Below are 20238 nucleotides of genomic sequence, written 5' to 3' on the forward strand. Positions count from 1 at the left end.
ATGTTTACTAATTTCTTAGCTTGAACACACAGTGTCTACATGTAAACATATGGTGGTAAACAAGATTACATCCCCAATATCCTCAGGCTTATATTCTGGGGAAGAAGTCGAAAGTAGTTTTCTATGACTTCCATAACTGTTACCACAGATTCAGTGGCTTCAGACCACACACATAAACCAAACAAACACATTTATTCTTTTACAATAGTTGGAGGTCAGTTTTCTATAATCAAGATAGAACTATGTTCTTTCTGGAGGCTTTAGGGAAGAATCTACTTCCTTGCCTTTCTAAGCTTCTAGACCCCGTACACTTCCTTAGCTTATGATCTCCTCCTCATGATACTCCAACCTTTTGTTTCCATTATCATGTCTTCTACTCTTCTGATCCTCCTGCCTCTGTTTTATAAGGACTCATGCTCTTAGGTTTGCCTGGATATCTGGTCATCTCAAAAATCCTTAATTTAATCATATTTCAGTCACCTTTATGGTGTAAGGTAATAAGTTCTAGAGATTAAGACATGGACATTTTTGTGGGGTATGGGAATATGGCATTTTCAGCCCGTCCCATAGCAAGTAACATTTTTGAAATATAAAATAATATCAGGGGATACCTGGGTGGCTCAGTAGTTGAGTGTCTGCCTTTGGTTCAGGGCGTGATCCCGGGGTCCTGGGATTCAGTCCAGCCTCAGGCTCCCTAAGGATGTCTCTGCCTATGTCTCCCTGTGCCTGTATCTCTGCCTCTCTCTCTGTGTCTCTCATGAATAAATAAATAAAATATTTTAAAAAATAATATCACACATTAATTAATGCTATGGATAAAAAATAAGTAAGTTAAGGGGATAGTGTGTCCTGACAGCCACTAAAGATCCTATGAACAGGGACATGAAGAGCGGATATTGAGCAGAAACTTAACTAAAGCAAGGAAGAGAAGAGAAGCAATAAAGCACGTGGTAGAAGCACTGTCAGCAGAGGGAGCAGCCAACACAGGGTCCTAATTCAGGCATAAGTTTGACATGTACAAGAATTAGCAGAGGCAGCAGATCAGAGCTGGGGAAGAGCTCACTGAGGCCGGTAGAAACCAGAAAATGTAGAACTTTGTAAGCCCTGGCAAGGACGATGATTCATTAGCAGTTCTTTGCATCTACGCGAGTGGTCATCTGTCATTTTGCTGGGGTACAATTCCGAACTCCGTGCTTATCGCGAGCAGGTTTATCTGCAGGAATGGGTCACTGGGCTTGTGAGAGAGGTTAACTAATGGCCCATCACTGTACCCATCGTTCTCTACCTGTGTGTAGGAAAAGTCACTCCTAAAGTGATAAGCCCCTGGAGAAAGTCAGTCTATTCATACTGCATATTTTATGAAACTGTTTCAGCTAGTTCTCCAAACAATGCAAACATGTTTGGAAGGTGAGAACTGGCAAGTTAGAGAAAACTGAGTATTGGTTAATTTCTTGTTTTAGGATATGGAAAAGTACAAATGATTTTAGACTTCAGGCCTTGTCATACTGTCTCGATCAGCAACTTTGAGCTCGTGTTCCTAAATATCTTTTTTCAGAGGTTTTATTGATGAGAGATGAGAGAGAGAGAGAGAGAGAGAGAGAGGGAGAGAGAGAGAGAGAGAGAGAGAGAGAGAGAGAGAGAGAGAAGGGGGAGGAGCAGGGGAAGAGGGAGAGAATCTCCAGCTGAGCCACTCTGAGTACAGAGCCCGACCAGGCGCTCCACCCTGAGATCATGACCCAAGCTGAAAGCAAGAGTGGGTTGCTTAACCGACTGAGCCACTTAGGCACCCCCTTAATATTTTTGAATTCATAGTTTTTGTCCCCATTAATATTGTTTGATTCTAAGACACTGTTATCTCTCACTTGACTGTTACCTAGGTCCCCTACTCTGGTTCCCTCCATTACTCCTATTAAACTTCCAGCAGCCCAATGTTTTCCAGGGCGTGGACAGAGTAATTGTTTACTTAAAACAATTAAAATGTATCATACAGTTCCTCTCCTTAAAACTCTTCAGTGCTTTCTTAATGAAGTTAACTTCTGTAAGGAGCTATACGATCAAACTCTTATCTTCTCCACACCTTCTGATTACAATTTCAAGCAAACATTATGACTTTTACCCCTGTGTTTTTATACAAGCTGTCTTTTCCTCTTCAAGGCTAACTCCCTCCCATTTCCAATTAACGATGGCTATCATCCTTCAGATCTCAATTCACAGATCACTTTCCCAAAGAAGCCCATTCTGGAAGAGACATCACCGTCATGTGTTTGCATGCCTCTCTACTCAATGTTGTTTTCACAACTGCTAATTACAAGAGTTTTAATGACTGAGTGCATCTCTATCAACCCCAAGACGATACGATCTTGGGTATAAAAATTACATCTGCCATATTCATCGTCATCCCCAAGACTTCAATGCTGTGGGAGCCGGGGAGGACTCGCGTGAGTTTCACTTACCAGTGTGCTCCCAGCTTCTCTCACAGTGTCTTGTAGGCAGCTAGAAAATATTTGTTGAATTGATAAATAATAAATAAAATGTGAAAGAAGGCCAACATGCTTAGCCCGTAACACTGTGGGTCGTTAAATCTATTATCTGCACCTTGGAAAATAATGTAGGGGACTGTCAGCTGTCTTAAGTATCCTTCTGTCTCCCCAGTTTTCATATGAGGGTTCTGCTTTCAGTTCTCACAGCTTGCATGGTGTGAAGAGCTGTATGCAAATATTTGCCTGAGATTGCCATTTGTACAGAGAAAAGCCTTGTTCTCTGAGATGGATCATTCATAAAATAGATATTTTAATGTTTCTGGAAATTAAATATATGTATCTATTCAAAATTCACGGTAGTCACTCACAAATATACCATAAAGTTTTCAGTTAAAGCATGCAAGTGAGTTTAAAGACCTAAAAAAATAAAGGCACATAACAAGTTTAGTAACACATGAGAGAAATTACGGATGCTTAATTTTGGTTTAACTCTCCAGTAAAAAAAGATGAATTCTTCACAGGTGGAATGACGGAAATAGAAATATTTGTATTTAATGTCAAAGTAATCAATAAAAAGAAAATGGCACATGTAAAACTAAATTTTAGTTAAATTTATTAGATTTTCCTTAAAATTAGATTTTACTTAAATTGCCTGGAGCATAAATCTGACTTTTTTATACATTATTTTTTAAAGCATTGAACATATTTTTATGCACCAAATACATTCATGAAAATGTGTTAGAGACTTTAAAATTACCTTTTCTCCTCTACTCTTTAGGAAATCATCCTGTAGTTTTAAACGTATAGTTTTGGGAAGAACAGCATTCATATTTCCTTAAAATTTTCTGTTAATTTCTTGTAACCAAAAAAGAATGCATTATTCTTCCTGAGTAGAGCTGGCAACTTCTAGGTATCGTACTCTCGTTTGTGAAATCACCTAGATGTAAATGGGGGAAGAGAAAGTACTCTTAAGATGGGATGATTTAGTTAGACTGTCCATTTTATTAGGAACATGTGAGAAAAGTATATCTTTAAATAAAGAATTAGTAATTTGATTTTAAGAGTTGGAACCATCTCCCTGTTGAAAAACAATAGTCTCTTTAAAAAGATTTTATTCATTTATTTGAGAGAGAGCATGAGCAGGTGGAGGGACAGAAGGAGAGGGGCAAGCAGACTCCCTACTAGCACAGGGCCTATGAGAGGCTTGGCATGGGACATGGCATGGGGCTCCCCGTGGGACTCGATCCCAGGACCCTGAGATCATAACCTGAGCTGAAGGCAGACGCTTCGCTGAGTCACCCCGGTGCCCTAGCAATGATCTCCTTTTATCCTGGTTTATAATGGCAAATTTCTAAGTGATGGCTACCATATGCCAGTGATTATGGGTGGATATCCTTGTACATTGTCCCTTTTGTTTCTAAAAATAACTAATGGAGTGAGGATTATTCTTTTTGTAGAGATGAAGAAAATAATGCTCAAAAATTTTGGAGTCTTCTTTTACATAGACAAGGAACCACAACAAGAATATCTAACCAGAATGATTTTTTTTTTTGCTTCAAAGCTTTGTTCTTATGATCTGATAAAAATTTTCCTGTAAATCTCTATATCTGAGAAGGCTAGATATGACATCAAAAATGAACGTAGGGTATGATCAGTCTGTTGAATAAATATTTGTTAAATGCTATGTGGATGGTGTATAAAAATAGATAAGTACTACTTTGAGCTGTTCATCATATATTCTCAGGAGACAGATATGCAAATAGATCAAGTAGGGGAATCTGAAAGATACACAAGAGAGGGTTTTGTCATCAGTGAAACTGGAGCAAACAGCTCTGGAAGACCTTCTAAAACACCTGCTTGGAGCTAAGGCCATGAGTTGGTCTTAGTGGCTAACTGACACTGCAAATGGAATAGGGGATATTGGGTATCGAAAAGGGCCAAACCACACTGCCACTGAGGTATGAAAGCAAAAATTCATTGCACCGACTTACGTATGTGGGTTCTGCATAATTAAAAAATAATCTGGCCAAGGTAGCATAATGCATCAGCTTTATTAAACTTTGCCCCCTAAACCAAAGGCTCACACCCAAGAGAGGAAGACCCAGCAGGCTGCACACACATATGTGTGTGTGTACGGGGACATAGAGTAGCAGCAGGGGCATGCCTGCTGTTGGTTGTTAGAAGTCGAAGAATTAGAGCAGACGCCTACCTTCCTATCTATTAGGATTCCTGTCTAATTATCTGTGCTCAGGTTCTTTCTCGAAGTTCACCACTAGGAAGCCATTCCTACTCAGCAGATACTGGAGTGAGGAAAGAAGTTTGAAAGAACAGAAATAGCTTCCTTATGGCTATTTCCTTCTAATTAGGGGGAAACAGAAGTTTCTTCATTGTCCCATGAACATAGGTGATGGAAGTGCTTAATTTTTTCTAGAGTTTTCTTCTCTTACTTGCTTTAATCATCAACCCAGTAGTCAAACTCTTCAGAGGAAAAGAAAGACTAGCACCGTGTCACCTTCATGAGGCTCTCTCCAGACTACCCATTGCTTCTCTCAGTTTCCTGAATCCCAGTAGGCGGAGGAAGGCTCTGGAATGGGTCTGAAGCGCTAACTCCAAGGCCACACCGCGCCTAAGTCCGAAGTTGCCTCTCTATTCTATTTTTTTCTTTTTTTTTTTTTTCTATTCTATTTTCATTGAAAACATACAAGCCATGTCCGGTATGATTCACGGAAAGCGATGCGGTGAGCTCAGAGCAGCCCACGTGCCCATCACGCCATTGGCCAGCCACGGGACGTGCTTCGGGTCTGAGCGCTGCAGGCCCCTCGGGTGACCCAGGTCTCCGGGGGTCATCAAGGCTGATACGACCAGGTGCTCGCGCCCTGTATTTTATAACAAAACAAAACACGAAATTCAAAGTCAGCAAGATCTAGAGAGAGGAGCCGTAAGCCCTCCGGCGTTTTCCTGGCCACCTGCTTGTTCTCTGCGCTGATGCTGAGGGAGATGCTGCGCCACCACCGTGGCCAGTGGGATGGAAGCTGCGTCCTGCCGGGACGGGGCACGCGCTCGGCGTGGCGGCCTCGGGGCTCCACTGGCGCTGGACCCTCAGGTCTGCGCCCTTCCCGGCCCCGTCCACCCCCACCCCCACCCCTGTGCACGCCCCGCGACCCCCCCCCCCCGCCCCTGGCTTTCACCACATTCCAGATGCTGGGGGGGAAACTCCAGAATGTGCAGGTGACCTCACCTGTTGCCTCTTCCAACTCTAGCTGCTGCTTTTGTCTTCGGCTTATGGGATGGGGACTTGGGGCCATTCTCCCTCCTCCCACAGCGCCCCCGGGGACGGTGTCAGGCCCGTGACCCGGCTTCTGGGCCACCCGCAGGGACTGCAGGCCCGTGGCCGCCCTCTAGGCCTCCTTCCTCGGTGTGCTCCCGCAGACATTCGCCACCGTAAATGTTTTGAAGCTAAGGTTTATCTTCTTACCTGCTTGGGTATGGAAATCTCTTCACCCGTTTTTAGATAAGGTGGGGTTTAAAAGAAGAAAGTAAAGCAGCAATACTTTTACATAGACTCCACCCCTAGTTTGACTCATTTAAATACCCGGCACACAGATTTCTATGTAAATCCTCCTTGTCAAATGAAAGGAAGTTCCGGTGGGCTAGGCCTTAGCCTCCCTTAATATGGGAATTCTTCCTCACTATAGGTAAGAGCTACAAATAATTGAGTAGGTAAAACTTTTTATAAACAGCAGTGAACCTAATTTGTACTGCTAGATCACTAAATCCCTTTTTGAAAAAAATTTTCAAAATCCTTCCATTATAAAATGTGGAGATTTATACATTCACATGTACATATAAACATTTATTGAGTATGGAAACTATAAATATAAGACAAAGTTTCAGTGACTACAGTATAATAATCATACACTCTCTTAAAATACTGAGATTGGTGGTGAAAAGAATGGATTTCTAGATCTTACACTTGAATTCCCAGGTTTTCTGTTTACCAACTTTCAACTAACAAAACCAAGAGGCAACGTGGACCTCCAGACTATGTTAACTGTCATTATCTAGTTTCACTTCGTGTTTATGAAGAAAATGTCAGTAGGCTTTCAGGGTGGAATCACTTTTTAACTAGGGAAGCTTCTCCATATCAAAAATAAGACTGAAATATAGCTGATTTTTGCTCTATTTCTGTGGGTTTTTTTTTTAAAGAGATTTTATTTATTTATTCATGAGACACAGAGGCAGAGACATAGATGGAGGGAGAAGCAGGCTCCCCACGAGGAGCCGGATGTGGGACTTAATCCAGGGACTCCGGGATCACGCCCTGAGCCAAAGGCAGACGCTCAACCCCTGAGCTTCCCAGGTGTCCCTCTATTTTTGGTTTTCATGCAATTTCCTAATTTTCTTTACAAATCACTGCTCAGAAAATTTAAACATAGCTCTACTTTTTTATATACCATACGGGTGAAACGTTGAAACAAATTTCTAAATTAATTCACTTACATCTCATATGCCCCAACACCCATTTTTTATTTGCCTATTACATGTACATATTCTGGAATTACAAAATTATCAGTGTTCCTTTACCTAAAATGGTATGTATTCTTCTCAGTGTTGAGTAAGATTTATTTAATATTAATGAATGAAAATGTGAATATAAAGAGAGCAGGCATTGAAGCTATTACAGCAATATGTATAAATAACTAACGGTCTGTTAGAATAATGTTGGAAAATGATTAATTTGGAGTAAGGAATGATAGAACTTCACTCCATAGAGCTCAGAAGTTTCTCAGGCTTGCTTTGCATTTTTTTTTTAAGATTTCGTTTATTTATTTATTCATGAGAAACACAGAGAGAGAGAGAAAGAGGCAGAGACACAGGCAGAGGGAGAAGCAGGCTCCATGCAGGGAGCCCGACGTGGGCCTCGATCCCGAGTCCCAGGTCCTCAGGATCACACCTGGGCCAAAGGCAGGCGCTAAACAGCTGAGCCACCCAGGGATCCCCCTTGCTTTGCATATTATTAAGTATTTTGAGCTCGTTACCCCTTAAATCCACTCAAACCAAAACGATTCTCTTATTACCTGTCTTCTTTAAAGATCTTTGTTTTAAAATTTTGTTGCTAGAATGGTTTCTCTAGGTCAAAAATATTTGAAAACATTTTACTGCTATAGAATATTAGAGTATTTCTTTTCCATTAATGTGCTCCATGGGAAAGTATGCATTGCACATGATTATTGAGCAGGATTATTTATTAAATTATCTTCCTATTTATAGGAGACCAATGGAAAGTTTACTATGGTTCCCATATGACATTAAAACACTTATTATGTGTATTTACTATACGTGTTGTGATCACATATTTCTTCAAACTCTTAAAAGTAACATATCATTGATACCTATTTTACCAAAATAAAACAACTTATGATTCTGTTAAAGAAATGAGTGTCATATAAATGAGTTTTCTTAATATTTTCAAAATTGCAAGTATTTTCAGTTCTGTAAATGGTATCTATTAAAATTTGTGTCAGTTTTAAAGTTACCAACTAAAACCAATTAATCTAAAAGTAAATAATGTCAGTGAGATTTTAAAAAGTAAATGTCCTTTCATTCTTCATAAAAGAAACTTGACCTTAGCTTTATCTTTCGTATATGACTCACTCATAATATTTTTAAAACTTATAATTTTTTTAAACTTATAATATTTTTAATGTTCAATCCATATGGAACTTTTTTGTTACTTAATGGCCGGAGATAGAAAGGTACAATTATTGTAATAGATTACTAATTGTCCTATATATTGAACAATCTATTTTTCACACATTTGAATTGCCATTTTTATTATTCACAAACTCTAATGACTTAAAAAGTGCTACCAAGCATGAAGAATTGGGTTCCATAAACTTAGATGTTGACATTGATGGTGAATTTCCATTCTGAAATAAGTGCCAGATGGAGTCATAAGCATTGAAATAATCAGAAAACCTGGTCTAGATGAAGCCAACCATGGTGAGCATTGTAAAGAGAAGTGCTCTCATGAAATACCGACGAACAAGGATAAGAGACAAGACAGCAGGTTAAAAAAAAAATATATATATATATATATAGGAGAAAATTAGGCTATCTGTTCCCCACAAGCAAAAACCTGTATACTCAGGAAAACGAGAAGCAGCAAGATGTTTGAAAAAGTTCAAGGATGGGAAGAGAATACTGTGTCCTTTGTCTTTAGTAACAAAGATGCTGTAAGTAACCTTGGTTAGAGGAGTTCCAAAGAAGCAAAGGATCAAAACTGAGATTTGGAATGCTGTTTCGGAAGTATTTCAAAACTTTGGGATCTAGAAAGTGGGCATGTGATCTTTTTTTTTTTCCATAAAATTCATATACCAAAGGGACACCTGGGTGACTCAGTGGTTGAGCGTCTGCTTTTGGCTCAGGGCGTAACCTGGGGGTCCTGGGATTGAGTCCCAACATCAGGCTCCCCACAGGAGCCTGCTCCCCCTCTTCTTATGTGTCTGCCTCTCTCTGTGTTTCTCATGAATAAATGAGTACAATCTTAAAAAAAATTCCTGTATAAAATAAGTGTTAGAATGGCATTGAAGCTAATTGACCAAAAATAAATGAAATAGAAGGAAGTAAACCCACAGGAAATGGATGTTTTTACTTTAGAGAATTTTAAGTGGATGACAAGGGAAAATTGTGCATCTTGTGCGTTCAACAGATTTCTAGTCTTATATTAATTCATGTGAAAAATATTGAACGTGTACTTACTTCAAATGGCAACACTTTGTTTCTCTGTGGGTAAAATGACTTCATTCTCCAATCTGGGGGCAAACATTCTGCTTTAAAATTTGTTTAGATAAGGGAATCTAATTCTGTTTAAGAAAAAAGGGACTGATAATCCCAGATAAATTGAACTCTATTGCTGTAGAAGTTACATTACTATGACTGTACTAATAAAACCCTATTGTTCTAGCATGTTTCCATTTAGAATTATATATAATTATGCTAGACAACTGGTGTGCGGAACACAGGATCAGTGCTGTTTGTTATTATCAAATGTGATCTTAAAAATGAGTATTCATATTTGAGACAGGAACTCCAGGAAGCAAATGAGGCCTGAAATTGCAACATATTGTAGAAAATACCTTAGGTCTGTCTAAACATCCTTATGTCTTCATCAGATATATCATCCATTCAGTGAAAGTACATCAAGTTATCTATTTAAAATGTAATTTGCTTCAAATTATCTAAACATAACTAAACATAACTGCAGTAGTTAGACCCCATGGATTCAAAGCCAAGGTCTATCTCATGCTCTCAGGGACTTTGGAGTACAGTGGGATCATGGGTTGAGAGGGTTGTTTCAGGAAATAAGGACAGTTTTGGGGGAGGAGAGTGACACACTGACGGTGTGGAGATCAGCTCTGCACATCTAGTGATTATAGATCAGCGGGATGAGCCCAGGTGTCTGGTGAGGAGCCAGGAGGCCTGGGAAGTCCACATTTCTCCCTCTTGTCCATGCTCTGCAGTCCCACATCAGCATTTCAGATCTTTGTAAAACATCACTCATCAGCTTTTAAAGGTAATTCTGTTTATTTTGTTGTTGTTATTACTTTATATATAAATAAATAAGCAAACAGATTGTTCTGAACCAGAAAAGTAAGAAACGTCTTATTAACCTTTCCTCTATTTAACTGATGCTCCTAGTTCCCTTCCTTTCTTGATTCTTACTTTTCTTTCTGAACCCCGCTGCTAAGGGGAGTGCACACCTTCCCCGGTGGCATTCCAAAATTGGGTCCCTCTGTACTGATGAGGAGTCTGAACTCCTTGACCGCAGTACAACATGGTGGGGTGTTCCCCCCAACTTCCAGAAGTGGGGTGTATTTATCTGTGTGTCTCTGTGTGTTTCTCACTTCTCCCTGCTGTAGCAACACCTTGGGAGAGTTAAGCAGAAGCCTTTTCAGCATTCCTAGTCTCCCTGTGGAATCCACTGCAGACAAGATTTCTTCTTACTTATGTGCAGCGTTGAAAAGGCAAGTCCCAGGGGTACATAACTTGCAGTCGCCAGGACTTGTGCTGCTGCCTTCACGTGTCCTCCTTTCCTCATTTCTCCAGGCTTAGTCAGGAAACACAGTGGTACAGGCACTTTGGTGATGCAAATTTCCTTTGTCCTCTTTTTTTTTTTCTTTTTTAGTGCTTTATCTTTGATCTCAGGTCTAAGGTATTCCTTATAACATAGCACGCCTGTACTCCGAATGCTTTAATACCACTGGGAATTCTTTTGTTTCAGATTTCAGACTGAGGCTAAGTCATTCATCACATAAGACTGCAGCGTGTCATTCAGCAGCTCTTCTAAATTTGACACGAGGCAATTCTTTCATTATCAGCGCCACCTTTCATTTATCAGCACGTTCTTTCTGTTGAAAATAGGAGCTAATGATTTGAAATTAATGTCATTTTATTATTCAGTGATTGCTTTTAATCATATAAGTATTCTATATGTTATTTCCAATTTCCAGCAACAGAAAATCATATTGGTTTACTTAAATATCCTACTTGTTCTATTTTTCCTATCAGTATTTCTGCAAAAATAAATTTGTCCTTATTGAAAAACAAATGCAAATACATTAATTTTGAAGAAAATGACAGCATTTTCAAATTTTATATTAAAATCTTCCTTTGGTAAAATAAAATAAAATAAAATAATAAAATAAAATAAAATAAAATCTTCCTTTGGTAAACCATTCCTTTAATAGTATATATACATTTATCCATTCTCTACTTATATCCTGAGCTGAGTATTAATTTCTCAGCCGTGTACACTCAAAGATGTTTTGATTTTCCTGTATATATTTTATTTTATTTTTTTAATTTTTTTTAAATTTATTTATTTATGATAGTCAGAGAGAGAGAGAGAGAGAGAGAGAGAGGCAGAGACATAGGCAGAGGGAGAAGCAGGCTCCATGCACCGGGAACCCGATATGGGATTCGATCCCGGGTCTCCAGGATCGCGCCCTGAGCCAAAGGCAGGCGCCAAACTGCTGCGCCACCCAGGGATCCCCCCTGTATATATTTTATAAGTGAATAAACACTGACTCATGAAAGTTTTCTTATATTTAATTCTGGAAATCATACTTTTTTCGGTTTTATAATAGTCGATTAAATTATGACAAAACACATCCAAGTGAAGGTTTAGCTATATAAGAGTCTACTGCTTTCCTGGGTAAAAGAGAGTAAGTTTAAAAATATTGATTCCAGTTGATATTATTTCTTGTCTAGTATTTATAAACATTCTAGTTTTAGTTTAAAGCTTATATGTGGAATTCACTTTCTTAAAATGTAGATTTTCAGATATTACACTATAATTCATGCTTGAAAGTCCATTAAAATAATCAAAAAAGTCAGGGCATTTCATCTAGTCCCTAAAGGAACAAATATAGAAATATCACCAAGTTCTGTCTTGTGTTATCAGAAAAAGGAAGAACATCAAAGGTCACAAATTCTTTGATACGTACATTTGCGATAGTTTAACACCATTGTAAAGAATCTAATCCCTTCCCATATCTCTTGCCCTTACAAAGTTGGTAAGTGATGTTTCTTAGTCACAGATCAGATCATAGCATCCCCTTTCTATGCATTGGTAAATAAATAGCTCCTAGCTTAGGAGCATTTCGAATCATAGTAACACAAGAGAGTTCTTCAGCTTGAACCCAGGTCGGTATAATAAAAACTTGAACTTCTAGCTCTGAAGACAGCCTCAACTAAAACTATATAGATGTTTATTTCTGTGTCCATAGCTTGTGCAGCCTTGGTAGTATGATTCTAATTTTTCAACAAATAATTACAGATTATCTGTTGTGTTTCAAGAATATGTGAAAAATGGCAGATTAATAAGCAAATAAATCCAGCTTTTCATCAAAGGTTCTTTCGACCTGATGAAAAGGATAGCCCCACGAACAGTTACCATACAATGTGAAAAGTTCTGTGGTAGACTATTGCCTAGGAAGTTATATAAGGAAAAAAAATAAGATACAACCAATGAGGCATGGTTACTCTGCCTTCTATAAAGGGAACTTCAGAAAAAACATGTTTGGACTGAGAGTATGTGATGTGGCGGGAACTGGAAAGATCATTGCATCTGTCGATCTGTGGAGGCATAGGAGGGACCAGGTGCCTACAGGTCGTGCAGTGTTGGCTTTTCCAGTGATGGTGGAGGTGAAGCAGAACAGGGACACCAGAGTAGAACAATAGACACCCTCCCCCACCACTCTAAGGCTAATATGGCCTTTGCTTTACCTTAAATTTTCAAAAGTATATTAACATTCATAAGTTTATTTCTAGTGTTAAATGATTTATTCTAAGTAAGATGCCTAGCCTTCTTCATTCTCATCAAGGTGGTAATACTTGTGGCATATCTGAGGTAATCTAATATATTTTGGCTACCTTTTTTCATTTTGAAAGGAAAGCTATGCAAACATCACAGCTACTTTCTATAGGATAAAATCATATATTCCTCACATCTTCCTGTTTGAGGATCTGACTTTATCTCTCACCTTGATACTGAAGGTTGCTCTCAGTTTCCAGATACCCAAGAAACCCTTTGCATGACCCACATGCAACATCTGGAACTGTTAAGATTTTTTTCCCCTTCAGTTTCAACATATTATTAGAGACTTCAAATTCCTGCATAAAACAGAACTTAGGACAATAAGGAACAACTATCATTTAAGAAATGTAATGAATGAATCAAATTTGTAGTATTGACATGGCACTCATCTACTGTCAGTAGTAAGCAGGGAATAAAATAAAATCTTCCTTATTCAGAGTGTCAAGTAGCCAATAATTTGTATCAAATAGAAGAGATGTAATGATGCCAAGTAAAGAACATCATGGCATAATAATTTATTTTCTTACTACTGTGTGAAAGATTGATATTAAAGGAACTTATATAGCATGATATGGAAGAGAACATGCATGGATAAAGTTTTAAGAATATTTCAGGTATAACACAGAGGGACCTAGCAGACAGTTGCACCTGGTAAGCAGCAGTTGGAACGAAGGCGCTTTGTTTTGAGTAAAGATTTCTGGGCCGGTTCTCAAACCAAAAGAGTCAAAAAATACCTGTGTCTACAAATTGTTACAGCAGCCACATATTAGAGGATCATTTTTAGTTATTCATGGTTTTGTGATGAGAGTGGGAGGTAAGCCTGCCCGGCCAATGATAACCTATATTCCACGGAGGCTTTTAGCAAGATGCTCTTTGTTATAGTTTTGTGATTTCAAGTGTACCAATTATAATTACAGGGAGACACTACCACTTTAAGGCATGGAGATCTTTATATGACAGGGGAAGAGCCAAAATTAAAATTAAATTATACCTGTTCAAAAAAAAAAAAGGATGGAGCCGTGTTCTTTTACATTTACATCTATAATTTAGCATGCCAGTTCAGATACGCCCAGCAATGGGTTTCCTATTCTCAGTTACCTTGTGGGTGTAATAGCATAGTGCAGACCTACTCAAAATTTATAACAGGAATGTCTGTCTTGCAATACTTTGACTTTAACTCTACTAAAATAATAAGTAATCATTATAGTTGGCATTTTAATTGAGAAGTGTGGGAAGATTCTCTGGGACAAGGAAAATAGGGGAAAAAGCATTCTGGACTTTTCCAGAAGAAATACGAATTCTAGTGACCAGTGGACTAGCTCAATTTTGTACGAGTGTAATGTAGAGGAAAGGAAATGATATTTGAAACCAGTGGGTACATATTCATGTGACTACCCAGGCCTGCGCCGTAGAAATACTCCAACAGAGTTCTACCACTGATTTTCTAAGAGTCTCCCAAACTAGATGGACTTCGTATAATCAACAAGTAAGAATATGTCCTGGGTTGATTCGTTTTAGGTTAATGTCTGTAAGGCTGAGTATTATAAGTCCTGAACGTATGATTATTTGTATTAACAAAAGCAAAACCCATTTCCACTGCTATCCTGAATCAGTGACAGCAAAATTAGAACCTATGTAATTCTTTAAAAAGATTTTATTTATTTATTCATGAGAGACACAGACTGAGAGAAAGAGGCAGACACAGAGGCAGAGGGAGAAACAGGCTCCATGGAGGGAGCCCGACGTGGGACTCGATCCCAGGACCCCAGGATCACACCCTGGGCTGAAGGCAGCCCTAAACCGCTGAGCCACTCAGGGATCCCCCAGAACCTGTGTAATTTTTATCCCATATTATTAGATTATGAGCCTGCAAAGCCTACTAGCCCGGTATTAATCTCCTACAAAAAGAATCATCTTTTGAGTTTTATTTCTGGGGAGTTCTCATGGTGCAGTGCTCTGTAGATTCCTATACCCTGGCCCTTCATCCTGTTTGTGCCAATGCCGACCCTCACGGCAGGACCCCCGTCCTGGACAGATGCGTCCTCAGGGGCTCAACACAACCCGGGCTCCCACGTTGATCCCTGAGGACTGCTGGACTCCAGGTTGATCCCTGAGCTGCTGTGGTCCTTTGCCACTGTCACTCTATGAAGAGTGGGGGCTGATTATGCTGCTCCTTATACTCAGGTTATCCCCACAGCAATATGGAATAGGGATAGCTACTGTTTCTTTTACCGCCCCAACTGCCAGTGCATTCCAGGTTGACATGTCTCATGTCAAAGTCCAGAGACAGGTAGAAATCTCTTCCTCTATCATATTTATCAGATTAGTTGCTCTCCCCAGAGTTAACTAGTTCATAGAATGTTCGACATAGCATCATCCATCCCCTTAACAAGGGCAAAAGAGTATTTGCCTCATCCAGAAGAGCCAATCTCATCCTCTAGTCCAAAGGAGATTCTCAAAATATAAATAGATAGATAGACAGACAGACAGACAAAGTAGCTGCCATAAACATTTGCATGGAGATCTTTATTTCGGTGTGTGTGGACATATGTTTTCATTTCTCATGAGTAAAATCGAGGTAGGTGACCCAATAATTTTATTCCTAGGTATTTACCCAAGAGAGATGAAAACATATGTTTGCAGAGAAACTTCTATATAAATGTTCATGGTAGTTTTATTCATCATAGTAAAAAATAACTAGAAATGATACAAACATCTCTCAACCAAATGAATTTAAAATGGATTTTGTATTTAAAATGAAATGGATTTTTAAAGTGTGGTATATTCATACAGTAGAAATCAACAAGAGAAATAAAAATGCACAAACTTTTGATATTGCAACAACATGGGTGAATCTCTCCAGCATTATGTTGAATAAAAGGAGCTAGACACAAAAAAAGAATGTGCACTGTATGATTCTGTTTATGTGAAATTCTGGAATGGGCAAAATGAACTTATGGTAGCATAAATCTCAGCAGTGATGAACAGAGGTTGGGAAGTGGAGGAAGGGGCATAACTGCAAAGATAGAAATGTTCTGTATTTTGATTGAGTTGGGGTCACTTAAATCTGTAAATTTTATTGTAGGTCAATTACTCCTCAATAAATATGTTTCTCTTTTGGGACTTAGGGAGCATAGCTTCCCAAAGTATGAGTCATTCAGTTCCTATCCTGCTCCTCCTATCTTTTATACTACTTTACGAAAGCTTTTTCATATACATATTCTCAAATGATTTTATAACTACTTTTCTACATATGGCTTCTATAAATTAAATAAGGCAGATATTAGTACCCTGTTTTGCAAGCTTTTGCATATTTTGAGACATGATTGACTTTACCTGGACTTGATTCCCTTCTCAGCTCAAAGCCATGGTACCTACTAATGCCATATACAATTCACCTACTCTTACTAATGGAGAACGAAGTTCAAAAAAGTTTCTTTGTGAGGTGCTTGGATGGCTCAGTCGGTTAGGCATTCAAGTCTTGGTTTCAGCTCAGATTGTGAATTCAAAGTCATGGGATCCAGCCCCACATTGGCATCTGAGCTCTGGGTGGAGCCTGCTTGAGATTCTCTCTCTCCTTTTCCCACTGCTCCTCCTCCCAACACAAGTGCACACATGTGCGCTCTCTCTCTCTCTCTCAAATAAATAAATCTGTTTTTAAAAGGGTTTCTTTGTGATACCTAATAGAAGAAAAGTGTTTTGCTTTCTTTATTCTTTTCAGTGCATTTGTAATAATAATCTAGTTTTAACTTGTGATAACATGATTTTGAAGTTTGACTTGAGTTAGAAGGATATATCCTTGATTTATGCAAAGAGCATCTAACCTGTATATGACATAATAATTCATGACATTCGTTAATCATATCCCTTCATCTTCTTACCATCTGGCCATTTCCCCACAGAGTAAACTTTATAAAGCAATTTCCAAAAATACATTTTTCATGTTTTTAAATGCTTCACAAAGTCATCTTTATTCTTTTCACTTGATATTTTTAGCCTTATCTCAAGGTTGCCACAGTTGCATTGCAAAAGATTTATCCATTAGAAATGGTACTGACTGTAAAATAATGTTCTTAAAATAACACTCCAGAAGTATTATTTATTTTCTCTTTGGCACAGAAAATATACTGCAACAACTTTATAAACTTGTTCAGCAAAGTCAGCCAAGAGCCATTTACAACATATGCTGTATACACAAGGGCAGTGTGCCGGCTTGAATTCTTAACTAATTGTGTGTAACAGAAAAGAAAACCTTTAAAGTATTTTGAAAAGTAAGTACTCCATAAAACTTGCTTCTACCTCATAAAATCTATCATAATCAAATTTTCCAATGTCACTGAGGTTGTTGCTCCCATTATCACTCAGTATATAGTCTTTTCAACAAACACATGGAGTTACAGCCATCAAACAAAATGAGATTGATTAATATTTCAGGTACTATCTTAGTAAATATAAAACTATGTGCATAATCTCATGCACAATTCCTACATAATTAAGGCAACAGGTTTCTTTTTGTTTTTTTGGCTTACGTAGCTTTATATATCTAAATTATTGTACCAGATTAGCATTTAATGTGTATAAGTAAGATACATCGTAATGTATCTTCCAGTCTTTGAAAGAATTGTTCCAATAACTTGCACTTATATTTTTATTCTATTTGCAACTTGTCAACAAACCTCTAGTCAAATTACTCTTTGGTTGTCTCTGATTTCTTCTTAGTTCTAGAAATTGTGTACCATCTTTACTTCTTTACAGAATGAACGCATTCTCCAACATTTGTATGGCCTTGAGTAATCCTGAATGCTTAAATTTGTTTCTCTATTACTGAAATTACAAAGAACCTGAACTTGAAGAACTTAATACATAATATAATCCAATATTAACTGTTCTTTATTTTGACAAACTACATAATTAAGGGAAAGGGTGTCTAGGTGTTATAGTAAAAGCATAGAACTATAGGATACCTGGGTGGTATGCTTGGTTAAGGAGTCAGCTCTTGGTTTTAGCTCAGGTGTGATCTCTGAGGTCCTAGGATCAAGACTTGCATCAGGCTCCACCATCAGCGAGGAGTCTGCTAGAGTTTCTCTCTCTCTCTCTCTCTCTCTCTCTCTCTCTCTCTCTCCATGTGCCCTATCTCCTGCATCCTCTGTCTTGAAAATCAGTCAATCAATAAATCAATCAATCCTTAAAAAAAGGCATGTAACTCCAATTGAGAAGAAGGACTCTATCTACATGGTATAAAATGAAACTAAAACTTCAAGTTTTAGTTGTATCGTTCACTAACAAATTAAATTTGAATAAGTCTCTCCTATCTCACTTTCCTCATCTTGAAAAGGTGCAGAGGAGGGGCAGGACTTCAACTTCAAAAGGAAGGGGTGGAAACTTACAAGCATTTCTTTCTCTTTCCAAGTCTACCTTGATAGCTTAATACACCTGATAATAGCTTTTTTAATTAGTGCAAAGATGTGAGCAAATTTTGAAATGGTACTGACGCAGCAGTTTTAACTTAAAAAAGCATGAGAGGTCTGGCCCCTTGCTACATGATTTAGAGAAGATATATGCAATTTGGCTTTTACTAGATTAATGAAAGATAAATAAGAGGCCAAGCTAAACTCTAAAACTTCATAATTAATTTTAAATTGCTTATTTTTACAAAATAAAAGAAAATTGGCATGGACTGCATTCTTTCTGAGACCAAACTTACAGAGAACAAATGAAGAAGTATGGGATAGAAAATGTCTTTGGTTTTTAGTCTTTATTGAGGTTTGACTATATACAGAAAAGCATGCCTATCCTAACTGTACAGTTTTGGTCAGTCTTCTGTGTATCTCACAGCCTAATAAAGAAATGCAGCATTACTAGAAGCCCAGAGTCCCCCTTCATGCTTCCTTCCAGTACTAGCTACCACCCTCAATACAAGTGTAACCACTGTCTTGACATCTAAAAGAATACTTCGTTTTGCATATTTTCTACTCCACAAAAATGAAATTATGCAATTGTTTTATTGTGTGATTACACACACATTTACTTTTCATTCATCTAGTAATAAACATATGTATTGGTTCCAGTGTTTGATGGATCCAAATAATGCTAAAGTGGCCATTTGAAATATACCTTTTGGGGAATATAAATACATGTCCTGTTGGGTATATGCCTAGAAGTAGAATTGTTGGTATAGAGAGGATGTGTGTCCAGCTTTTCTACATACTGTTGTGTGATTTTTTTTCAGACTGATTTTATCACGTGGCTCCCATCAGCAATACATGAGAATTCCTATTGCTTCACATCCTTGCCAACACTTAGAATTATCAGACTTCTTAAATTTTTAGCATTTCTAATGTGCGTAGCAGCAGTATTGCATTGTGTTCTCAATCTGAATTTCTCTGATAACTAACAATGTTGAGTATCTTCTCTTATGTCTTATTTACTCTTTTCTCTGATGAGTTTGTTCAAATATTTTTCCTGTTTTCCCTTCAGTTGTGTCACATTCACATTATGAAATTCCCAGGATCTCTGAAATACAGTTGGGGTGGGTTGTTTTGTCTTGTGGGTTTTTTTTGTTTGTTTGTTTGTTTGTTTTTTGTTTGTTTGTTTTTGGTGCAGAAATACATATATAAAGAATAGGAGAAGCAGAATTTGTGGAGGATACTGGAGGGTCTCTAGTCAGTGCTACTTCTCTTGTCTTCCCTGGAACCAAAATAAATGTCAGTAAGTATCCAAGCACAGTTTCATGGGGATATCACAAAAGCCACACCTGGAATTTTTCACTAGCAAGCATGCCATTGATTAGAATTTGTGTCATGTTGCTGTGAGCATTAGCTAACAATAAATCAGCTTAGAGAAGATATTTTGTATTTTTACATAATATTTTTATCTCTGTGTAGCCACTTGCCTTTTTGTAGCATGGCTCTGTGCTGGCTTTTCTACCGCAGGTAGACCTTCCTAGGTTTCACCATTGCAGATTGTGTGTGTGTGTGTGTGTTTGTTTTATAATGAATTGTAGTAGTTCCTTATACATTCTGGATATGAGCTTTTTGTTGGATACCTGAATGCAAATATCTTCTCCAATTCTCTGAGATGCTTTTTCATTCTCTTAAAATTTTTCTAACAGAAATTTAAAAATTTTAGTATAACCTAATTATCAATTCTCCCCTGGATAATCAGCTCTCTTCATCTTAGTCTATTCCAAATTAACATAGTTGGTTTTCTCTATTGTCTTCTATAAGTTATACTGTTTTAGAAGGTAATGCAATTTAGATCAGCAATTTCTCAAAAATTAAATTTTATGTGTAGTGTGAAGAGTCAAGATACACTGGTCATTTTATCTACAGTAGAGCTAATGCCATATTATTTTAATTATCTGGTAGATTTTGTTTT

The sequence above is a fragment of the Nyctereutes procyonoides genome, unplaced genomic scaffold (assembly GCF_905146905.1).
Source record: "Nyctereutes procyonoides isolate TBG_1078 unplaced genomic scaffold, NYPRO_anot_genome, whole genome shotgun sequence".
NCBI lineage: Eukaryota > Metazoa > Chordata > Mammalia > Carnivora > Canidae > Nyctereutes > Nyctereutes procyonoides.